Raw genomic sequence first — 13,233 nt, forward strand, 5'->3', positions numbered from 1 at the left:
GCTGTTCTTCTGTCACATTTATAAGCCTCTCTTCCAACGGTAACTTGAGATGAATTTGAATCTTTGTATCCGTTGAATTCTTCTTGATTATTGTTTGCTTCGTTTATCGTGATGCGGCCTCTTAATTGCTTTCGCCGAAATGCGTTGTTCCAAGTGCGTCGTTCCACATTCAGTTGCAATATGCTATGTTCTTTCCTGAGACATGTTCAGTTGAAGAGTGCTTAGCATCAGGCTGAATATATCAACTGATCAGTCAGTTGATTTCAGTTATTAAGTCCAGTTGCTGAGTTCAGTTTACTCGATCAGTTGGTTCGTATTTTTCAGTTGATTCATATTTTGTCAAACGCCGGAATTTAGTTTCCAACAATTTCCCCCTTTATGGTGTTTGACAAAACTAAGTAGATAATAACTGAACGTCTGAGATTATTGTAGATAAAATAAGAGATTGAATTTCTTGTACTGAAAGAAGTCTTGATTTAATAACAACTGAATTTAATAATCTGGTTAACTACTTTTTAACAAGATGATTTCTTCTGCTGTTTCTCAAGATGCTCTTTGATCTTTGATTTCTTCCCCTTTTTTGACAAACAATTCCATCCTCTCAGATAATTTTCGAACGTCAGTGGTAAGAATTTTGACATCTGCGGAGATACTTGAGACAGAAGTTTGTAAACAAGTCTGCAGCAATTCCATTTTATTTGAGACAGAAGTTTCCAATCGCTGAACTCGTTGACTAATTATATCCTGAGTTGTAAATAGACTTTGAGCTAGACCTCTCTTCATCTCATCCACAGTTTTGGAAAGAGACTCCATGTTTGCCTGAATAGCTTTCAGTTTTGCAGAGTCATATTCAATTGAAGAATCCAATTTGACAGTATGAGAGAATTGTGTAGATTGAATTCTCTTGATTTCAGTAATCATTTGCTGCATATTGTGCTGCATATTTTGGATTTCTTCAAGAACAAGATCCATTTCTGTGGATTGAGGAGGAGGTGACTGATGAGAGGATTCCGGTCCTCTTGTGGTTTGATAAAATATAACTAACTCTTGGTTAGTTGCTACTGTTTCAGCAACATTCTGAACTGAAGTAATTCTTGCAGCAATTTCTTCTGGAACTTGAGACGAGAAAATGGATTCTGATCAGCAGATGAGCTGCCTGGAGGAATAATAGAGTCTGATGAAGCCAAAATTGGTGCCTCTAGAGGATGATCTTGGGGATCAATTGGCACAACAGTTGGAATAGTTTGTTCAGCAGATGAATCTGGCTGAACTGGTGCTTCTGAAGAGATAGGAGGCTCTGGATTGATTTGATCAACAGGATGATCAGCTTTATCAGAAATAGATTCACTCAATTGGGATTCTTGCACCACTGTTTGAATAATTTAATCAATGTTTGCGAAAGATAATTCTGCTTCAGTGTACATTAGATGTTCACCAGTAGGAGATTGAGACATATCCTGAACTGGCTCTTCAGTTGGAATATTAGCCTGTTCTGAGGATGACTCTTTCTGCTTAGAGGGAGGTTCTTCAACTATGTGGGGACCCGAGCTCTAACTCAATTCTTTTCGTGATTAATCGGATCTTTATTCAAAAAAAATGTGGGTCAAAATTTTGTTTTTTTTGTTTTTTTATCTAAATTCAAATGTATAAAATCAATACATAAGCAACATCTTTACTTTATTTTCACATGCACAAGATCTATTTCTATGTTATTACAACAAACATAAATACATGACTTGGTCTAGTAAATTCATACAAACTAGTGTTTAATACAAACTATAATTCACACGTAGTACAAGTCTAGTAAAAACCACTAGAAATCTTCTGCGCCCGAAGTCACCACTCTATTTCGATCTCATCTCTGTCGTGACCCCGATCCTGCCCCACATGTTGTTATGCACACATACAGACATAACAACAGCCGAAAACTCCGGTGAGAACAAATCCCAGTATAAAACATGTTATGAATGTATATACACAAAATAAATCATGAAGCATACTATCATGAATCAAATCAAAAGCAATAAGTTCCATAGTCTATGAAACCAATCATATAAGCATGCAATTCAATCAAATCCTGTCTTGGCTCGACTTAACTCTAACTCTAGGGATCCCGGTGTGAATAAGACGTCACTGTCTGTCACCTAACCTCCCAATCGGGGTGACGGGTACGTCTTATTCCTAGACTTCGGTCATGTCTGTATCGAATGTCTACAATCGGAGGAAGTCTGCTCCTATGCGTCGATACACCGAACGTCTAGAAGTTTGACAAATCTGCCAATGACTCTTATGCTTGAATATAAATCAATAAACAAAGCATAATCATATCAAAAGATTTGAATTAAATCTATAGACAAATCATAATCATATCAAAAGATAAGCAACAATTCTAGTATGTGATTTTGTTGGGAACTCAAATTGAATCTCATTTGAGTTGTATCTCCCCAAAGTCACATGAATTATACCTTTCGTTTGTAGTCTCAGTCTGAAGCAATATCAGTTCTGAACTCAAGACTGTCTCTGTAAATCTGAAACGACATATCGAGAATCATAATATCAATATTCCATTCTCAATTCAACACTGAATCTGATTAATCTGGATTTAATTCAAAACCAACGGCATAACGGCACAATCCCGATATTCCCGTCAATACAATATCACCAGATATTATTAAAAATCATAACCCATATCTGATATAATCCATAATCAATTCATAATCCAAATCTGTCCCATTTTCAATCGGTATAATCAGAAAATCATAACAATTTCATAATCAGTCTGTTCTTCGATCTGACTTCGATTATGCAATGTCTAGTATTCCCAGAACACATAATAATGATCAAATCACAATTTCTCCAACATCATATTTTTGAATCAAGATAAAACTTAATAAAACTTACGTCGTTGTGTAGCTCTTGACGAGGGGAACTCACAACTGTGCTCGGATTAAAAATCGGATCACCGGTATTCGCAAAATCAATTTTCTAAGATGTAAGGAATTTAAGGATTTCCATGGAACTCTCGCTTGTTTCCTTGCTGAAGGCTTGAAGAATGAAGACCATTTATATATATCAAGTTGTCTAGTGGTGACAAGTGTCCCACTCAACTTTCCATATTTGCACTTTAGTCCCTCAACTTTTCACTATTTGCAAATCGGCCTCCCAATAATTACGAAATTGCCATCAAATTTAAATCAAGTATTTTTCCACTAAATTACAAAATTGCCATCAAATTTAAATTAAGTATTTTTCCACTTAATTACTAAAATGCCATCAATAATATTTTCTTTTCGGGGTCTCATAAAATTGATAACATCTCGGGCCTTACAATTCTCCCCCTCTGAGACACGATTTCGTCCTCGAAATCTCAATCAATCATATCCCAGGCAATCAAATCAGAAATGACAGAAACTGAAATAGTAAACTCACATCAGTGGAATAACTCTAGGAATTCATGTCTCATATCTGATTCAGTCTCCCAAGTCGCTTCTTCTGTGCCATGACGACTCCACTGGACTTTCACAAGCGGAATAGTCTTCGTTCTGAGCTGTTTTTCTTTGCGATCTAGAATTTGCAATGGTCCCTCAACATAACTCAAAGTCTGATCAAGCTCGGCTTCGTCAGGTTGAATGACATGAGAAATATCTGGCATATATCTACGCAACATCGATACATGAAAAACGTCATGTATCCCAGATAAAGAAGGAGGAAGAGCAAGTCGATATGCCCGATCGCCAATCTTTTCAAGAATCTCGTACGGACCGATGTATCTAGGAGACAACTTCCCGCGTTTGCCAAATCTGACAACGCCTCTGAAAGGAGAAATCTTCAAAAACACTCTGTCTCCTAGCTCAAATACTAACGGTCTACGTCTGATATTGGCGTACTTCGCTTGTCTATCTTGTGCCGTCTTCATTCTCTTCTGAATTATCTTTACTTTCTCAGTCATTTCTCGAATCATATCAGGCCCAAGTTCTAGTACCTCTGAGATGTCATCCCAGTACAGCGGAGATCTGCACTTCTTACCATATAAAGCTTCAAATGGTGCCATCTCGATACTCGTCTGATAGCTATTATTGTAAGAGAATTCGCAAAGAGGTAGGGAATCTTGCCAACTAGTGCCAAAATCTAGCACTACGGCTCTCAACATATCCTCTAATGTTTGGATAGTCCGCTCTGACTGTCCGTCTGTCTGAGAATGATATGCAGTAGTCAGGTGTAATGTCGTACCCAAAGCCTGCTGCAAACTGTGCCAAAAATGTGAAGTGAATCGTGGATCACGATCTGATACGATAGACTTCGGCACACCATGCAATCTGACTACCTCGGACATATATCTCTGCCATCTGATCATGCCGATACGTCATTCTGTACGGAATAAAACATGTAGATTTGGTCAATCTGTCAATAATGACCCAAATCGCATCACAGCCTCGGGATGATCGAGGTAACTTCGTCACGAAATCCATGGAAATGTGATCCCATTTCCATTCAGGAATGGCTAAACTCTGAAGTAACCCTCCGGGCTTCTTTCTCTCAGCCTTCACCTGTTGGCAATTCAAGCATTTAGACACAAATTCTGTAATATCTGACTTCATCTGTTTCCACCAGAATTGTGTCTTCAGATCGTTGTACATCTTTCTGCCACCAGAATGAATGCTAAATCGACTACAGTGCGCTTCTGAAAATATCTGTTGTTTCAAATCTGAAACATCTGGCACTACAAGACGGTTATTCACGTATAGAACATGATCACGCACCTGATATTCTGACACATGCCCTGATCTGACCATCTGAATTGATCTCTGAACATTCTGATCCGTTCTTTGTGCTTCTTTAATTCGCATAATCAAGTCTGGCTCAACTTGAATCGTGGCAAGTCGTAATGGTCTATGATCTGTATCAAAGACTAATCCAGACAAACAACAATCTTCAACTAAATTCGAAACACCTATCGTCGATAAGGATAAAGAACATATCTTTCGACTCAAGGCATCTGCTGCTGCATTTGACTTTCCTGGATAGTATTTGATCTCACAATTAAAATCTTTCAGTAGATCAAGTCATCTACGCTGCCTCATATTCAATTCTGACTGAGAAAATAGATACTTCAGGCTTTTATGGTCTGAATAGATCTCAAATTTCTCGCCATAAAGATAGTGACTCCAGATCTTCAAGGCAAAAACAATAGCCGCCAATTCAAGATCATGAATTGGGTATCGAGTCTCGTGTGGTTTCAACTGTCTAGAGGCATATGCGATCACATGTCTTTGCTGCATAAGAATACATCCTAACCCTCTGTGGGATGCATCACAATATACAACGAAATCACCAGTACCTGAAGGTATCGTCAATACTGGAGCACTGGTCAGCCTCTTCTTCAACTCTAGAAAGCTAGACTCGCAATCCTCAGACCACACAAATGGCACATTCTTTTGTGTCAACTGGGTAATTGGTTTTGCAATACTAGAGAAATCTTTAATAAATCGTCTATAGTATCCTGCTAGACCCATGAAACTGCGTTTTTCTGGCACAGAAGTCGGTCTTGGCCAACTGATCACAGCTTCAACTTTACTCGGATCTACAGAAATACCATCTCCGGATATAATATGACCCAAGAAGACAACTTGATTCAACCAAAACTCACACTTTGACAATTTAGCATACAGCCTCTCATTTCTCAGTGTCTGCAATACAATTCTTAGATGCTCTGCATGCTCATTTCTATTCTTAGAATACACCAAAATATCATCGGAAAAAACAATCACAAACTCATCTAAATACCTCTGGAAAACGCGGTTCATCAATCCCATAAACACCGCTGGAGCATTCGTTAAACCGAAAGGCATGACAATAAATTCGTAATGTCCATACCTGGTTCGGAATGCTGTCTTCGGTATATCAACATCTCGAACTCTGAGGTGGTGATATCCGAATCTCAAATCAATCTTAGAATAAACAGATGATCCCTGCACTGATCAAATAAGTCATCAATGCGAGGCAAATGATATTTGTTCTTTATCGTTGCCTTGTTCAGTTGCCGGTAATCAATACATAATCTCATTGAGCCGTCTTTCATTCTAACAAAAAGCACCGGAGTGCCCCAAGGAGATACACTAGGTCTGATATATCCCTTGGCTAGAAGATCTTCTAGTTGTGCTTTCAATTCTTTCAATTCAATAGGCGCCATCCTATAGGGAGCTCTCGAAATAGGAACGGTACCTGGCACAAGATCAATACTAAAATCTACCTCTCGCACTGGCGGTAACCCTGGAATCTCGTCAGAAAACACATCCGCAAACTCCCGTACTACTGGCAAATCTGCCAATGCCGGGCTCTACTTCTGTAAATCTACAGAATAGATAAGGAACCCTTCTGCTCATTTCTGTAATAATCTACTCATAGTTAAAGCAGATACTAAGGGAATCCGAGATCTGGAACCCTTACCGTAAAATTTCCATTCGTCAGCCATCTCTGGTCTGAACCTGACAATCTTATGGAAACAATCTACAGTGGCTCGGTACTTGGTTAACATGTCAATCCCGACAATACAATCAAAATCAGATAAGCCAAGTACAAAACAATCTAAATCAATCTCATGTCCTTCAAACTGTAATATGCAATGTCTAACTGATGTTACAGATATCAGACCACTTCCCAACGGAGAAGTAATAGACACTGCAGTAGACAATGACTCGACAGGCAAAGCATACATCAATGCAAAGCGTTCAGATATAAAAGTATGAGATGCACCTGTATCTATTAATACATGAACAGGATAACCGCAAAGAAAACAGTTACCTGCAATCACGTCGTCTGGCGCATCCTGGGCCTTCTCCTCTGTCAATGCGAACACCCGAGCCTGTTGTCTGGGAGGTTGGCTCACTGTCTGGCCACCTCTAGCTCGAGGCTGAGGCTGTGTAGGTGGCGGCTGAAAGGAATGAACCGATGATGCTTGCCGCTCGGGCTGAGATACTGAACCAGATGTTCCTGCACTCTGAGCTGGTTGTGCACCTTTCTGGGGACAGACTCTGGCAAAGTGTCCCGGCTGCCTACAAATATTACATCGGCCCAACACTCCTTGACACTGCTCAGTGGCATGCCTACCTCCACAAGAACTGCAATAAACACCAGTATACTCTGCACTCTGGCCAGGACCTCTCTGTCTTGACCCACTGGAGCTCGACGAACTGCTCCCTGATTTCTTAAACTGTTTGCCCTTTGCTTTCAGAAAATCCTTCTTGCTACTACTACTGCTTCCATTATCAAATCGAGGAGGAGGTGGTGGAAACTGGGCGGCGGCCTGTGGCGGTCTCTGACTCTGAGCACTATAGGAAGCTCCTCGCTGCCTAATCAAGCCAGCCTCTGCTCCTTTCGCTCTGTTCAGTGCATCAGAAAAGGTGTTGGGTCGTCCCGTGTTCACCAAAGTAAAGATATCAGGGTTTAAGCCATTGATGAACTGATCTGCGACCGCTTCATCATTTCCTGCTACATGTGGCGCAAATCGGAGTAAAGAAGAAAACTTGGCAACATACTCTTCTATGTTCAATGGCCCCTGTCTCAAATTGGCAAATTCTGCCCCTTTGTCTTTGCGGTAGGAGACTGGAAAGAAACGCTGATAAAACTCATCTTTAAATACCTTCCAAGTAATATCGATGCCTCGATGCTCCAAGGCTCGTTTCGTCGTCAGCCACCAACTCTTTGCCACTTCTTGCAACTGATGTCCAATTAGCTTCACTCTTCGTTCATCTGTATAGGCAAGAGATTCAAACAGCATCTCTATGTCGTCTAACCAGCTTTCACAATCCACTGCATTTTCTGTACCTTTCAGTGTTGGGGGTCGGAAAGACTGAAATCGTTTCAATAGAGTCTCCATCGGTGTAGCAGTAACGTCCATCTGATCACCGGAAGTACTGCCCTGCTCTGGCACCGGAGGACGTAAAGGCACTGCCGCTCTTCTAGGAGGCATATCTGATAATCAAACAGATTAGTACACAATCTATACAAGCTGTCTCAGCCCTCCTCTGATCATATACCTCTGATCCAGAATCAGTTCTGATTCAGTCATTACAATTACATGCTGCAATAATTCAAATAACAATACAACATTTAATAGGGAAATCAATAAATCATGCTAGCACATCAAAAGCAAGGAAAAAGACTCGATCTACCCCGGTCATTCTACTCTATCTCAGTCTAAAGGATCTATCGCTCTGATACCATCTGTTGTGGGGACCTGGGCTCTAACTCAATTCTTTTCGTGATTAATCGGATCTTTATTCAAAAAAAATGTGGGTCAAAATTTTGTTTTTTTTTATCTAAATTCAAATGTATAAAATCAATACATAAGCAACATCTTTACTTTATTTTCACATGCACAAGATCTATTTCTATGTTATTACAACAAACATAAATACATGACTTGGTCTAGTAAATTCATACAAACTAGTGTTTAATACAAACTACAATTCACACGTAGTACAAGTCTAGTAAAAACCACTAGAAATCTTCTGCGCCCGAAGTCACCACTCTATTTCGATCTCATCTCCGTCGTGAACCTGATCCTGCCCCACCTGTTGTTATGCACACATACAGACATAACAACAGCCGAAAACTCCGGTGAGAACAAATCCCAGTATAAAACATGTTATGCATGCATATACACAAAATAAATCATGAAGCATACTATCATGAATCAAATCAAAAGCAATAAGTTCCATAGTCTATGAAACCAATCATATAAGCATGCAATTCAATCAAATCCTGTCTTGACTCGACTAAACTCTAACTCTAGGGATCCCGGTGTGAATAAGACGTCACTGTCTGTCACCTACCCCCCCAATCGGGGTGACGGTACGTCTTATTCCTAGACTTCGGTCATGTTTGTATCGAATGTCTACAATCGGAGGAAGTCTGCTCCTATGCGTCGATACACCGAACGTCTAGAAGTTTGACAAATCTGCTAATGACTCTTATGCTTGAATATAAATCAATAAACAAAGCATAATCATATCAAAAGATTTGAATATAAATCTATAGACAAATCATAATCATATCAAAAGATAAACAACAATTCTAGTATGTGATTTTATTGGGAACTCAAATTGAATCTCATTTGAGTTGTATCTCCCCAAAGTCACATGAATTATACCTTTCGTTTGTAGTCTCAGTCTGAAGCAATATCAGTTCTGAACTCAAGACTGTCTCTGTAAATCTGAAACGACATATCGAGAATCATAATATCAATATTTCATTCTCAATTCAACACTGAATCTGATTAATCTGGATTTAATTAAAAACCAACGGCATAACGGCACAATCCCGATATTCCCGTCAATACAATATCACCAGATATTATTAAAAATCATAACCCATATCTGATATAATCCATAATCAATTCATAATCCAAATCTGTCCCATTTTCAATCGGTATAATCAGAAAAGCATAACAATTTCATAATCAGTCTGTTCTTCGATCTGACTTCGATTATGCAATGTCTAGTATTCCCAGAACACATAACAATGATCAAATCACAATTTCTCCAACATCATATTTTTGAATCAAGATAAAACTTAATAAAACTTACGTCCTTGTGTAGCTCTTGACGAGGGAAACTCACAACTGTGCTCGGATTAAAAATCGGATCACCGGTACTCGCAAAATCAATTTTCTAAGATGTAAGGAATTTAAGGATTTTCATGGAACTCTCGCTTGTTTCCTTGCTGAAGGCTTGAAGAATGAAGACCATTTATATATAATAAGTTGTCTAGTGGTGACAAGTGTCCCACTCAACTTTCCATATTTGCACTTTAGTCCCTCAACTTTTCACTATTTGCAAATCGCCCCCCAATAATTACGAAATTGCCATCAAATTAAAATCAAGTATTTTTCCACTTAATTACAAAATTGCCATCAAATTTAAATTAAGTATTTTTCCACTTAATTACAAAAATGCCATCAATAATATTTTCTTTTCGGGGTCACATAAAATTGATAACATCTCGGGCCTTACAAACTATTTCCTCTTCATCATCGTCTGAATCTCCTTTATGAAGGACTAACTCTTGATCCATTTCCCAAAACTTTATCTGAGATAGCAAGCAAGTCAGATCGGTGTCTAGCTGAGTAATCACCGCATGATCAGCATAGGCAGTAGGATTTGTTGGAACGTAGTTAGCCTTCAGTTTGTCAATAATTTGTGCTAACTTCTTGACTCTCATCTGATCAAACAAATATGTTTTTCTCTCTATAGCTTGAGCAAAGGTGGCAGCTTTGACTATCTTGAGGACAGAAGCTTCCAGTTTGATGAACTTGTTCAGCTGAGATTTCTTTATTAGTTTCTTGGCAAAAATATGTGTACGATAGGCTGTCCAAGCATCATAGAGTTGAAGCTTTGATGCTGCAAAATCATTAACCTCATCCCAAACAAGATCAATGTGGGTTTGAATGGGATTGGATGGCCTTGGTTCTTCAATTAATTTGCCCTTGCCTTTATCAGAACTGAGGATGTGTGGAATTTCCAGACCAGTTCGAGTAGTATCCACCCGTTCTATAATACTGATGCCTTTGGGTCGGGCAGGTGCCAGGACAGTAGGACGAATAATATTAATCAGAGGGGCTTTGATCTTAACTGTTTCTCTCTTTGCACCAGCTGATTTTTCTGGTGGGATGATCTTCAGAGGGACTGCTTCAATTGGCTACTGAGCATCTGAAGATATTATCTTGTCAGTAGGAATAGATTCCTCTGTAGTTGTTGGTTTAATCCTCTGTGTTCTTGGTTTCTTGGCAATCTTTGGGGAAGGTGTTTTCTCTGAATCGGATTCCTCCACAACTAATTTCCTTTTTGCTGATTCAGTTGAGCCAATGTCTTGGCCTTTTTCACTGATTTAGGAGCCGCTTGTTGAGTCCCAATCTCCTGTTTTATCTTTACAAACTGAGCAGGAGAAATGTCCAATTTTGTCTTGGGTGGCATAGTATTCTTCGCATTGAAGACTTTGAATTTGGATGATTTTTCTGAATTATCTGCCACTAACTCCTTCACTTTCAGCAGATAGCTAAGTTGCACTGCAAAGCCTTTGGACTGTTTGGATGATAGAAACATATTCTTTAAAATATTGAATATAAGATGCTTCCAGTTGAATTTACGTTCAGCCATAATGATAGAAATGGCTTGAAATTTTTCCAATGTAAGTGCAGCAAAAGATCCAGCTTTTGCCAAAATTCCTTTGGCGACTATATCAGCAATTAACTGAACCTCGTGCTTCAGCTCCTTCTTTGGATCGGAAACATTGATTTTCCGTCCATCAGCAGAAAGTGAGGTTTGCATTTTTTCAACGTCAGATGTTTTAACATCAGAGAAGTGTGTCAGTCCATCAGATGGTAAAGAAAAAATTTCTCCAAAGGAATCTTCAGAGATGGTCAGTAACTGACCATTGATAGTAGAAGCGATGTTTCCATCAGAATTGATCATACCGTTAGAGTAGAATTCATGAATTTCTTTGGGGTAGATCTCTTGTGATGATTCTCCCAAGAATGTCCTTAACACAGCAGTTTCGAGTTTTTGAAAAGCGTTCTTAACATCAGCGTCGCCGAAAGATAGAATGGATCCGAAGTTGATAGCCATTGCATTCAGCATATAAGCAGGAGTTTGATTCGCCATTTTTATAAAATGATCTGAAATTCGTAAACGATAAACTCTGGAATTAGTGTGTTCTTAGAAACTGATTGTATGCGTAAGAAGAAAACTGATTTGAAGCGGGCTTAGTACAATTGTTCGTGACTGTTCAAATTTGGGACACGTGTCAGTCCATTAAAAAATTTTGAGTAAAAACGTGTGTACGTGTGCTATAAGCGTGTGTACAATTTAAACGGTTCAAATGCTTCCACGTTTTCAAAATGAGATTCATCATTAGATAATAGACAGTCACGTCACTTGATTTGGAATATAATATGTTTTAATTAGTTAACTTATATGAAAAGATTAGTGAAATACCCAACTGAACGATCAGTTGTAAGACTGTGTCCTTTCAGTTGAGAGTTTACTAACATTTGTCTTCTCAGTTATCCTCTTAAAACCATTATTCCCCCTTAATTAGTGCATAAAATAGTTAAAGTGAATAAATTTAAAGGTCAGAAAGATTATCGTTTGCTGAAACGTTGATGACCCTTCAGCTTCCTTGATATTCTGCTATAAATAGAAGTAACACGGTTAGTTTCAGTCATATTGGTAAAAATATTCAAGACGAAAGAATGGCAGATGCGAGTAGCTCGAGTGCTTCGCCATTTTCTTTGGAAGCTAGGAAGGCTGTTATAGAAGACGAAGTCTTCTACAAGAGTCTTCCCTACTGGGAAAAGTTACAGGAGCTTGCGTTCCTGTATAATTCTGGAAAGGCTACCACTCCCGAATTGATGGCAGAGTTAAGAGAAGTGCGGGAGCAATTGCACATAGCTGTGTGTGTAGACATCTTTACGGATGGTCGTATCTATCAGCTGATGCTTCGAAAGGAACTGGAGATCCTTAATCGCATAGCTTCTTCTCACAGCTTTCTCAAGACATCTTCCTCATCTCTATCCGTTTGGTTGAGAATGTGGATAGATGATATAGAGGAAAAATATGAAGATGTAATCCAAGAAAATATTTATAGTTGAATAAAACATTTATTTTGGTTTAACTTTGTTTTTCTTTTTCCTGCAAGTAATAAGTTTCATTAGTTATATGAATTGTGATCGAACTGATGATTGGTTAAATGTTAAGTAATAAATGTCACACTGATATCAGTTGATAATGAACGACTGATAGTTAAGAAGCCTCGGTAAATGAGAAAAACGCTTCGGTTGATTTGAGTCTCTTCAGTTTCCTCAACATTTAAGTTTCATCTGTCTATAAATAAGATGATTAGAATGTGATAATAACAGTTCAATATGTCGGATTCAAGTAACTCTGATGCATGCAGTAGTTCACATATTCAAGTTAATGAGCAAATAAGTCCTTATTTAGAAGAGTTGAAGAAGACAATAGAAGAATATGTCTTGATGAAAGTGATGTCAACATGGTTCAAGATTCATGATTTGCAGAGGGTAAGTAGTAGTGGTGCTGTTCCTACTCGTGCTCAAGTAGCAACAGCAAGAAAATACATTGATCGTTTTGAATTTAGGCATGTTACAGATCTGATTGATGACAAATGTCTGTTAGAAGCAATGTTATGGAAGGAATGGCATGTGGTTGAGAAGAT

At 38.7% G+C, this 13,233-nt stretch overlaps 1 long non-coding RNA gene across 1 annotated transcript; it reads right to left on the bottom strand.

Moving 5' to 3' along the window:
* Positions 1-8,424: 8,424 nt before the first annotated feature.
* Positions 8,425-9,706, bottom strand: LOC142544968 (uncharacterized). The gene is made up of 3 exons (XR_012820171.1): positions 9,588-9,706; positions 9,152-9,214; positions 8,425-8,573 (listed from the first exon to the last, which is right to left on the bottom strand). It is a non-coding gene; the product is annotated as an uncharacterized LOC142544968 (long non-coding RNA).
* Positions 9,707-13,233: the final 3,527 nt, after the last annotated feature.

Source organism: Primulina tabacum, chromosome 5 (assembly GCF_025594145.1).
Source record: "Primulina tabacum isolate GXHZ01 chromosome 5, ASM2559414v2, whole genome shotgun sequence".
Taxonomy (NCBI): Eukaryota; Viridiplantae; Streptophyta; class Magnoliopsida; order Lamiales; family Gesneriaceae; genus Primulina; species Primulina tabacum.